Source organism: Cryptomeria japonica, chromosome 6, assembly GCF_030272615.1.
Source record: "Cryptomeria japonica chromosome 6, Sugi_1.0, whole genome shotgun sequence".
NCBI classification, from domain to species: domain Eukaryota; kingdom Viridiplantae; phylum Streptophyta; class Pinopsida; order Cupressales; family Cupressaceae; genus Cryptomeria; species Cryptomeria japonica.
In genome coordinates this window covers 480,107,553-480,120,551 of record NC_081410.1, presented here as the reverse complement: position 1 = coordinate 480,120,551, position 12,999 = coordinate 480,107,553, and positions in this window count along the sequence as shown.

The following is a 12,999-nucleotide window of genomic DNA, read 5'->3' as shown; positions in this document are numbered from 1 at the left end:
TCTCCCTCTCTCCCTCCTTCCCTTTCTCTCTCCCTCTCCCTCTCTCTCCCTCTCCTTCCTTCCCTCCTCGCTCTTCTCTCTCTCTACCTTCCCTCCCCCCTATCTCTCTCTCTCTCTCTCTCTCTCTCTCTCTCTCTCTCTCTCTCTCCTTCCCTCCTCTCTCTCTCTCTCTCTCTCTCTCTCTCTCTCTCTCTCTCTCTCTCTCTCTCTCCCTCCTTGCCTTCCTCCATACCCCTTCTTCTCTCCCACCCTCCCCCCTCTTCTCTCCCTCTCTCCCTCCCTCTACCTCTCTCCCTCTCTCTACCTTCCCTCCCCTCTCTCCCTCTCCCTCTCTCTCCCTCTCCCTCCTTCCCTCCCCCCTCTTCTCTCCCTCTCTCCCTCCCTCTCCCTCTCCCCCCTCTCTCTCCCTCTCCCACCCCCCTCTCTCTCTCTCCCCCTCTCCCCTCTCTCCCTCTCCCTCCCTCCCCTACTCTGCCTCTCCCTCTCTCTACCTCCTCTCTCTCCCTCCCCCCTCTCTCTCTCCCTCTCTCTCCCTCTCCCTCCTTCCCTCTCTCTCTCTCCCTCTCCCTCTCTCTCTCTCTCTCTCCCTCCCCCCCTCTCTCTCTCTCCCCTCTCTTGTCCCTCCCTCCCCCTACTCTCCCTCTTCCTTCCTCCATACCCCTTTTTCTTTCCCACCCTCCCCCCTCTTCTCTCCCTCTCTCCCTCCCTCCTTCCCTTCCACCCCCCCTCCTCTCTCCCTCCACCCTACTCTCCCATCTCTCTCTCTCTCTCTCTCTCTCCCTCCCTTTTCATTCACATCTTTTCTACTACCAATAGCACATACGGGGTACTGAAACTATTAGTTCACTGCCCTACCATAACTTTTTTAAGGCAAAGGAGCACATACACGGTACTTATTACTTGTACTGAGCCCATTATTCGTTACCCTGCGATAACATTTTTTAGGCTTAGGAGTGCGTACGCGCTACTTATTAGTCCAGAATGGGAAAAAAGAATACCGTTGGGCTTGTCAACATTTTATGGACTAACAACACGTACGCGGTTATTAATGTAGCACGTACGTGGTTTATAGACATAGTTTTAGTTGCCCAAGAGCCTCAACGACCTCAAAAGAAGTTTTTAGGGTCATTGAAGGCCCCACTGGAACTATGTCTGCACTTCTATCACTTTTTTATACATAGAAGTAAGTGAATTTTTTGTTTTTGCATGATTTCAAATGATTGAATTGTTGTTCTTATTAGTTTTTGTTAATAGTATTGTGATTGTTTAATAGTTTGATTCCAAAAAATAGTGATAAGATGCATATTTATGGTTATTTGTTTGTTTATGAACTTTTGTTTAATACATATATATGTAATATGATTCTATTTAGGACAACTGATAGCAACCATGGGAAAGAACTAGCGAGGAACAATGGAACAACGAGAGGCTCAAAAGGAAAGACAAAGACAATGTATGAAGGAATTTCATGACATAAGAACAATGGGAGAAGAAGGTATGTCATCCTCAACATCTCAATTCGATTTACCAAATGAATATAATGCACCTAATGCAATTGAAGAAGAGACATTTGATTTACCAGTTGAACCTAATGCAATTGAAGAAGATACTGCATTGAATAATCAATTAAATGATGAACATATTACACCTTCTCTACTTGATGAATTGAATGTACATAATACACCGATGTTAACACCTCCTAGAATCATTCATAGTAAACCAAAGTATCTAATTGACATTGATGAGAATATATTGAAGTCAATGCCCAATAAAATAAATGAACGAAGTTGTAGGAGAATGGTTAAAAGAATATGGTAAAACTATTTTAATAACTTAAATCAAACTACAAGATGTCAATTAATTGTTCAAATGATTAAAAATTTGAATTTTAGAGAGACAATGAAAATTATAGGCCTAAGATCATCTTAAAGTAACAGTGAAAGAACTATTGTGAGAAATGTATCTGATGCATATCAAGCTATTGGTTCAAAATCACGTACTAAAGATTCTAATGCTACTTGATGTGTCATTACATCAACCATAATGAGCAAGAAATAAAAAAAGATCGTTTGATAAGCAAAACAAGTTAGTCATTAAACGTTAGTAGACCAACATTAAGTAAAGATTAAAGAGGCAGGAAAAAATAGAGGAACCTAACAATAATTCTCTTTGGGAATTCTCGGGTAGACTACCACGCAAAGACAAGGTTGTTGTTGATGCACTAAAAACATTAATTGAAAATTTTTGGTATGACAACACAAGAGTTTTGCCCAACCAAAGAGATGTCGTTAGAAGGCAAATTGGGTCTACAAATCATGAGCGACATGCCAAACACTATTTGGCTATGACTCAAACTAAATTTTATGAAAGTTTCCTTCAAAAGTTTCCTCAAATAAGAATTTCTCAAAGATTTTTTGAAATGGCAAAACCTTTTTATATTAAGATTAATCATGTAAGCACCACGTGTTGTTGTTGGATACATATTGAATTTTCCATGGATTATGATATTTTTCATCATATTTGTTCTACTTTGCACACTAACGATGTTTTGCACGAATTTAATATACAAGCACCTCCTAAGTCGGTAAGAGAATTTATTTCAAGTGTACTATGTAATAGACATGATTGTTGCATTTATTATAAGATTCTTTGTTTGGAAGGTTCTTGTACTATATGTGGTGGTTTGCAACGTTTACCAAGATGCGTACATTTGGAGAGCACACATGAAATCGGTATGAAACCAGTTTCTTTCAAAAAATACAAGACAATCACATATGGAGGGCAAGTGCAAGGTAATGAGTCACAAATTTGTGGAAGTTCGCGCGTTGTAAAACATGCTCTTATAAACGGGGGCCCATTTTCAAAAAATGGGGGCCCGTTTATGCTTCGGGCTCCCAAGACGAAAGGTAATGGGGGCTCGAAGCAAAAATAAATGGGCCCCCATTTTGTTCTAAAATGGGGGCCCGCTTTTAAACAAAACGGGCCCCCGTTTCTAAATCGTATTTTTCCTTTTCTTTCCACAAGCCGCCCTTGTTTAAAAACGGGGGCCCATTCTATAGAAGTTGATTCCACAACCCGCAAATTGGCTCAAGATTAGGCCTGGGATAGGCCTGGGATGGTTACACCTAAGACATGGACCTGCAAATTCAAATCTCCATGAATGAAAGCACAAATCTAATCTTTTGAAATAATTTACGTGCTTGTAATTAGAGAATTTTTATATAAAATTAAAACCCATTTCAGATTATACTGTCTAGATTCTAAATATGTAAATTTATTTAAAAATTGATTATTTAAACTATTTTTCATTTAATTTATACTAAATCGGGTCCATAAACTTGAAACATTAACTAATTTTGTTAGTTTAATAACTTTTTTATTTTAATGAATTTTGAAAAAAATATTATGTCATCAATCTAGACAAAATTGTTTTCTATTTTTAAAAAAAAATTTTAAAAATGTTAAGTTTACGTCAAATTATGTGGACCCTACACGTTAAATTTTTAAAAACATAAATACGATCATTCAAAAATTAATTAAAAAAGTATTTAAAAAAAAATACAGAAAAATATGCTTATCAATCTTTAGTGAGTTACAAACCATTTCCCAAAATGGTTTGAGTAAATAATTTTAGTTGTGTCAAAAAGTGTGGGTTGTACACATGCATGGTATGGTCCTGAAACAGGCATTTATAAAACATAGTTTTTAGAACTCCATTCAAAAGTTATTTTTTATTATGTGGGTATTAAAATAAATTACATATTTGGAAAGTAAACTTGGAGGGCTATCTTTTATGTTACTGACTTTTTCCAAGATTCAATCTCCAAGTGTTTCAAAATTTAAGCTCAAATGAGACAAAATCTAAAAATTAGGGAAAACACTTCCACTTTTTGGTCAAAAAGTGGACTCAGCTTCTTACACTGACCCTGGAGTGAAAGATGGAAAATATTTGAAGACATGTGAGCTAGTGAAAAATGATATATGTGTAGCTCAATTTATGAAAATGTTTCAAGAGAAACTAGTTTATGAGTACATATTGCATACACATAGAGTTTGATGGTTAGATGAGCAATTCAAGTTATGTAAGGATACATTTCCTCTTGGCACCATTGTCTCTATCGTTGACTTTGCTGAAAATTATACACTACAACCTCAAAATGAAGTGCAATCCATGTATTATCACTCTACATAAGTTTCTATTTTTGTACACATAGCATTCATGCATGCAGATGATAACATAGAGGAGGATAGAAAGGAAGGTTGTAAGTGTGAGGCCCTACCTTGACCCATCCTAGCATTTCAGTGATTTTCATGTTGGAACTATTATGGATGATTTATTTCTATGCATTATGGATATAGAACTTTATATGACCCTAGGATTGGATAACATTGATATATTGATGCTTCATTTCTATGTATTATGGATATAGAATTTAATATGATTCTAGGATAGGATAACATTGAGATGGTGTATGTCACTTATTTGATTTGCAGGACTTTATTATGATGCTATAAATATGATGCATATGTTATGAATGGATTAAATTTATGAGGATTATGATAATTGCTTATGTGGATTACTTTGATATATGGTAAATTGATTTGTATGATGTCAATTGTATGCAGAGTGATTGATTTGTATTCTTATTTATATGTTTAATATTATATGAGGCTATTTGGGAATTACTAATGTGTAATTGAGATGCACAGGAAAATTATCCATGTGACCATGGAAACATTATGGAGAATCAAGCCTAGGTCTATGTGCAATTGTGAAGCCAGGGGTTGTCTATTTGGAGAGACAACCCCTCGTTTGTAAACATATTTTAATTTGTAAATGTTGTGCTTGCATGAGTGTTCAATTTGGTAATTTGTTTAATTTATAAATTTCAATAAGGACAATTTCCATGTGTGTATTTGTGATGTGGAAATCTTTTTGTAGTGTCACTTGACACATGTGTTGTATGTTGAGTTGGCATTGTCATGCCTCTTTTTGAGGAATTTATCTTACCAATGTTTATATTTTCAATTATCCTTGAAGGTCCCAAGTAAACCTAGGATAGTGAGCCATTAGGAGGGTCAAGTCGTAGGTAAACTTTGGGTGGACTTTCAAAGGGTTAAACCAACTCCTAGAGTCAGTTTTGGAGCATTTTTAATGGGCCTCATGGTGTACCTATGGGTGAAGGCCAAATTTGGCCATGTCTCCACTCCCTAGGACTTGTTTAACCTCCCCAACAAGTGAGTTTCCCAAGATGGTCGGGTTTAAGTTGAAATCTATTTGATCTTTTTTTTTATTAATAATTAGACCTTAGGGGTCTATTTATTTGGCCAACATTAATTAAATTTTATAGGGCAAATTTTATTAAGGATTAACTTAACCCTTTCATCAAATTTGAGACATTATATTTATTGCTCAATTGACAATTAAATTATAATAATCTAAATTCTAGAATTAATTTAATTAATTCCTAGAGCAATTAAAAGATTAATTGAGATTAATAATATCTCTTGTCAATTTAGATTGAGATTGTTGTTTAAATTAATTTATTAATTAATGAAATAGTAATGACACTTTTGGAGAATTTATTTCTGCATTTATTTAATTATTTTCGCATGCATGATTAAGTTAATTAGATTAACTGAGTAAACCACTCCTTTATATTTCCAGAGTTCAAACATAGTTAGGACAAGACTTATTATTGCATTTTTATTTTAGCTTATTTAGTTTTATTAGGTTGTTTTAAAAAAAATTGTTGTTTCGTTTTTGCCCAAAAGTTTGGGCATGATCGTAAGAGAGTATCGCTTCTACATAAGTGATGATCATACTTATTCATTGGATTTTGTACAAGGACATGTTTTAAATTTTTCTATGATAGTTTAAGGGAAAGGAACATACAATACAACCGACACTTACTATGGTCAGATAATTGCACCGCACCATTCAAGAATGCAAGGATGTTTTATTGGTTGACAAGGATGCATATGACAAGCAGTGTACAACATTTTTGGAATTTCACTGAGGCTGGAAATGGTAAGGGAGAGCACGATGGTGCAGAAGCATGTGTGAAAAGAGCCCTAGCTAGGGAAGAATTGAAGTACGAAGGTGGTGCTGAGTTGATAGATGCAGAAATAATTGTGCGATAGTGTAAGTCTAGAATGGGTCTAGGTAATCCAGGTACGTCAATGGTTAGTAGATATTTTTGGTTGATCACTGAATCTAATATTGAAAACTTTCTAGATTGTTGTACAATTGTAGGATCGAGTGACATTGTGAGATTTTGCCAAGATCAAGAGGCAATGGAAAGCACAAATAAGAGAGAACAAAATAGATGATAGAAATAAACTGTATTCTATCAAGATGAAAAATATGATCAACTGGATCATTAAGAATTACATACAATGAATATAAGCCTGCTTATATAGGCAATGCTATATGGATATGTGAGCACACAAACATGACATATGGCTCAATAAGTAACAAGGGTAGGTAGGAAATAGGTGTGGGTAGGTAGGAGAAATAATATAATAGTCCACATGAGGTGGATCACCCACTGAATGTGGAGTGTAACAACAAGATCAACACCATAAAAGGTGGAATTTCTCCTACACACACTATCCCAATGTGGCACAAACACCCAAGTGTCTCATACCCAAACTACTATGAGATGCATTTCCTAAGTAAACTTAAGTAAGTGTAATAATATCCAAGATGAATAATTATTTACACCAACAACCCCCTTTAAGTGCAACTTAGGGGAATGCACTTAAGTCTACAATGCAACTAAGCAATGCAAGATGGGTCCTGGCTACTAGGCCATGTTAGGTACCCATGTACAAATGCAAATGCATGCAAACCAATGTAATGAAATCTCTCACAAAGTGGGGAAAGAGAGAAAAACCCAATGGGAAAAAACCCTCCCCCAAAAGAGAGATGAAAAACATACAAGAGAACTCTCATAGAAGAATGTGAAGGAAAAAACCCCATGTGAGGAAAAAGTCCCCCCCATATGAGAGAAGAAGAGAAGCTAGGAAGCCCCCCCTCAATGTGGAATCTGCACCAATGATAGAAGCTTGATGTATGAAGAAATTGCTCCATGAATGTTGAACAACATTCCTCCCCTTAGGAAGAAACAAAACCAAAGGTGTATCTATGAAGTCTCCCCAATCATGAAGGGAAGATGTATGAAGAAAACTCATGATGCATGGAATCTCTGAAAACTACTCAAGTGTCCCCATGTCGATGCTGAAAGATACCCCTTCCAAAGGTGGTAAACTATGCCACACTGCTGAAAAAGGCACTCCAAGATCTAGTGGAGATGGATGTAGAACATGTCCCAAAGACTCACATGTCTCCTCTAAACATAAAGAGACCTCCTCCAATTGTTGTACATAAGTATCCACAATCATATCAACCTCAAAAGAATGATCATGTAGAGAATGAACAAGAGGGTCAGAGTGTGCCCTTGCATCAATCGAAGAAGGATCATCTTCATCAAAGAGAAGATGAATGTGATCAATGATGTCCCCAAATTTGCAATGTAGGATTCCACAAATAAACCTTCAATGTCTGTCAAGTAATCATCCCATGAATCTGAAGCTGGAAGACAATGAATATCCTGCTACACTGAATCACATGAAGGAAAAACTGTGGCACTATCTGCATCATCAGGTGCAATAGGTGATGTGATATCAATATGAGGAGATGAAATACAAGGCTCATGAGTGGAGTTCTCCTCAAAATCTGAACCATCACAAGAAGTGTGATCAATATGTGTAGAATCATCAAATGTGAAATCATCATCATCAAAAATTTTTGAAAAGGAGTATAACCGAGATACATGATCAACCACCCCAGTTGCAATGATAGCTCTAGTCTCCAAGTCTCTAATGAAAACTGAGTCAGGTGTGAACTCCACAATTCTCTTAGTTGCTCCATGTGTGATTTGATAGATGGAAAGGAGATTGTTTGTCAAGTGGGGTACACACAACACATTATTGAAAGAGTTATCCCCAATGTCAATAGATCATTTCCCAATCACATCCATGTATGTATGATTGCCCATCAAAATCTGCGGCATGGTGCAAGGCTCAAATGTAGAGAACATAGACTATGAAGATGCCATATGATGAGAAGCCCCTGAATCTAGAAGCCATCTCTCTGAATCATGATTGGTAGTAGCACAAAGAGCTTTTCCTTTTCTTGTCCCAAAAGAGTGAGTCTTCCCACTAGTAGAAGCCATGAATGCTTTCCATTTTCCTTTTGAATGTGAGGAAGTGGAAGTTGATGAATCATCCTTCTTGTAGACATTAGGCAAATCAATGTTATGCTTTTTGATGATATGTGTGAGCTCATCAATCTTTTTAAAATGGCAATGACACTCCTCATGACCAAACTTTTTACAATAGGCACAAGTAGGTCTCTCCCTCTTTGGTGAGTTATCCCTCTTGGAAGAGGATGAATCTCCTTGTTGTGGAGAAGATGGTGCTTTGTCCTTAGGCTTTGATTTCCATTTCTTCTTGTTTGAGTTGTCCTTTCCTTGATTTCTTTTGTTCCCTTGATTTGCCACTAATGCTTGAGACTTAGAAGCCTTACGAATGCCCATGCTTATCAACTTAGTTTGTTCCATCATCAACATTTCATTGAAAACATCAAATGTAGACATTGTGTAGCTTGAACCCATTGTCATCCTATGGGTTTGGAAACTAGAAACAAATGCGACATATTCTTGTGGAAGCTTGCCTATGAAGTTGAATATCAATTGAGTATCCTTCTTATCAATGCCACAATCTTTGAGTTGTGCCCTCAACTCATTTGCCTTAGTGACATAATCTTGTATAGTATCAAAGTTCTTGAGATCCAACATGGTGATATCACTATCAATCTGATATCCCCTAATCTCATCAACTTGACCATACAATTCTTGAAACTTTTTCCAAGCATCCTTGATTATAGTACACTTCTGAAAATGAAAAATGAGATCCTTAGATACATACTTTCTTAAGGTACCAATTGCCATGATATTTTTAGTGAGCCAATCCAAGTGACCAACTAGATCAACCTTAGGATCAGTAGGAGCAACAATAGTTCCATCAATGTAATGAGTTAGTCCTTTTTCCATAAGTTTACTCCATGCATCAATTTTCAAAGTAGCATAATTATGAGGAGTTAAGAGAGGAAACTTAGAAGAACCCATAGCAGCAAAAAGGAAAGAACACAAGAGCACAAAAGCACACGAGACACCCCCCAAATTCACTCAATCAAAGTACCCCCCCAAAAATGATGATTTTGACACTTTATATGTATTGCGTGTACAATAGGCCACTTGCAAAACAAGGCAAAGTGGACTTCTTATTTCAATTTACAACTTCTAAAAATGAGATCTAAGAGACTTCAACAAATACTACTAGTGATCTAAACTAAGATCCAAACAAAATGCAAGTACCAAATATGCCAAAAAGGCCAAATAATGAAAGTACAATTTCTACTTAAAATTACTACAAACAAATGGCAGATTATGAAATTAGATGAAAAATTATGCACTTTCAAAAAATATTGCACATGAAAAGGAGTCCATATGAGCCCAAATGAAGCCTCCAAAGTTGTAAAAAATGGGAATTCATGATTTTCGAAAAACTTGTATCTAAGAAATAGAAAAATCCTACACCATTGTACAGATCATGAAATTCTACCCGAAAACAAAAAAAATTGCTCGAAAAAAGGAGTTCGGACAAGTGAGATATCGCTATTTGAAAATCGCTTGCAAAATTATAATTTCTGGAAAATTTCCGTCACGGCTTCAAACTTCAAATGCCTCTCGATTTGGCCTCCGAAGTCAGATTTGGATGAAACAAAAGGAAAAATTGACTTTCTTGGACCTCCTCAATCCAATGTTAACCTCAGATTTGATCCATCAAGCTTCAATAATAACCTGCAATAGAAAGATCCAAAATGCAAACCCCAAATAGCATCAAATTTCTCTCAATTGGCAAACCAATGACACTCTAATGGCTCTAATACCATGTGAGATTTTGCCAAGAGCAAGAGGCAATGGAAAGCACAAATAAGAGAGAACAAAATAGATGATAGAAATAAACCGTATTCTATCAAGATGAAAAATATGATCAACTAGATAATTAAGCATTACATACAATGAATATAAGCCTGCTTATATAGGCAAGGCTATATGGATATGTGAGCACACAAACATGACATATGGATCAATAAGAAATAAGGGTAGGTAGGAAATAGGTGTGGGTAGGTAAGAGAAATAATATAATAGTCCACATGAGGTGGATCACCCACTGAATGTGGAGTGTAACAACAAGATCAACACCATAAAAGGTGGAATTTCTCCTACACACACTATCCCAATGTGGCACAAACACCCAAGTGTCTCATACCCAAACTACTATGAAATGCATTTCCTAAGTAAACTTAAGTAAGTGTAATAATATCCAAGATGAATAATTATTTACACCAACAGACATGCACTCATTTATGAGTTCAAATTCAAGTTCACTGGTATTTTATATGAGATAGATGGTATATTTTTTCTCTTCATGCATGTATTGTTTGTGGGAAGAATGTGAATCACAAGAGTGGGTTGACAAAAGGTCTTGTAGACCATTGGTTCCCATTGATTCAAATCAAATTCCCAAAACACTACAATTGAGCCAGATGGAGACACCAGTCGATTTTGACCATGTATCCGACCTAGTGGATTCAGGTGATTTTTTGAGTTAATATTTTTGCAAGTATTCTTTTTGGTTCATTTTGTTGTACATTATACTTTATTTTGGTATTAATTAACACTTTATAAAATGTAGGTCATGTGTATGCATTTGTTGTAGAAGAGAACAATGAAGAAGGAACAAATTACTATTTGTGTGATTGTGTTGAGCCTAAAAGAAAATTGACAACCACAATCATTGATGGAGAGGGTATTGATTACCCAATAGGGTCTATTGTCGTGATAGGAACATGGCTTCAGAGATACCCTATCAAGAATTTTTATGTTTGGTTGTTCGAGGACTTTGAAACACACAGACATATTCTTCATTTCTCTAACCTTGTTGTTGCAACAAATATTCATTTGATGAAGTTTCGTGGTAGACCTCATAACAAGATTTTATGGAAAGTTCGTGAATCTGACCATGAGGCAATACTTGACACAATATGGGTTAGAGTCAATCCCGAAGGCTGGCTCGATTGATTCTACGGTTCAGAGTAGAATGATTTTGAGCATTTTGTATAAATCATCGACGAATTGTTTTATATTCGTTTTTTGTATATATAAATGCCCATGAGCTGATTTATACTTGTTTAGGGGCATAATTTTGTATATTTGAATGGAAATGAGTTGATTTGTACATATGTACATGCCAAATTTTGTATATTAAAATGGCGATGAGCTGAATTGCACATATTGTAATGCCAAATTTTGTATAAAAGCCCATGAGATGATTTGTATATTAAAAGGGCAATGAGTTGAATCTCACATATTGTAATGCCAAATTTTGTATAAAATCCCATGAGATGATTTGTACGAAATTTTTTTGTATAATCAAATAGGAAAGAGCTGATTTGACCATATTTAGAGGCAAATTTTTGAATAATATGTGACAATGATTTGTGACTATTTTGTGTGTCAATGTTTTGTGACTATGTTTTGAGTATATGCGATGTGTCCCTAGTCAATCATGAGCATTCTTCATTCTTGTATCATCATGGAGAATTATTTGAGTCATTATTGGGTCATAGAGGTCATAGATTGAGACTAGATACAATTTGAGCAAAAATTGTCATTGTTGTCAAAAAAATTGTCAAAAAAGTTGTCAAGCAACTTCTACATTGCATCAGTAGGGTATGACACTCGATGTTTAGGTGCTTTGGGATGCATGACAGGGGCATGCCTATCATAAAACTACCCACCTAGACATGCTCGTGATGCCGGTTCGTGCACACTATGAACCAAATCAATTCTAGCCAATCCTACAACTTTGCATTGCATGCAACTAACGACTTTTACAGCGGGTGAAAAAATGCTACCAATCGAAAATGGCTTTGAGTCGTAAAAAACCAAGAGAGGACATTGTAGAGGAACCTCATGCAACCCCACGGGTTCAAATGGATCAACCATATGTGTCCTGGATTGGAAGGAACAATCCATCAAATTTTGATAAATTTTTGGACTCATGACAATTGAGAGATTGCCCGGGTATGGTATGACTCTCGATGTTCTGGTGCTTTGGGATGCATGACAAGAGCATTCCTAGCGTAAACCTTCCCACCTAAAAGTGCTCATGACGCCAGTTTGTGCACATGATGAATCGAAGAAATTCTAGCCAATCTGGCAACTTTGCATTGCATGCAACTGATAGTTTTTGTAGCAGGCAAAAAATGCTACCAATCAAAAATGGCTCCGACTCATCAAAAACTAAGACAACCCATTGTAGAGGAGCCTCATGCAACCCCACGGGTTCAAATGGATTGACCATATGTGTTATGGATTTGAAGAAATAGTCCATCAAATTTTGATAATTTTTTGGACTTAGGGCACTTGAGATATAGCACTGGTACGGTATGACTCTCGACATTTCGACACTTTGGGATGCATGACAGGGGCATTCCTAACATAAAACTTCCCACCCGGATGCACTTGCAATGTTAGTTTGTGCACACGGCAAACCAAATCAATTCTAGCCAATCTGACAACTTTGCATTGCATGCAATTGACAGTTTTTGCAGCAGATGAAAAATGCTACCAATTGAAAATGGCTCTGACTCGCCAAAAACTAAGACAGGCCATTGTAGAGGAGCCTCATGCAAACCCACGAGTTCAAACGGATCAACCATATGTGTCTCGGATTTGAAGAAACAGTCTGTCCAATTTTGACAATTTTTTGGACTCAGGGCACTTGAGAGATCGCATTGGTATGGTATGACTCTCGATGTTCCGATGCTTTGGGATGCATGATAGGGGCATTCTTAGCGTAAAC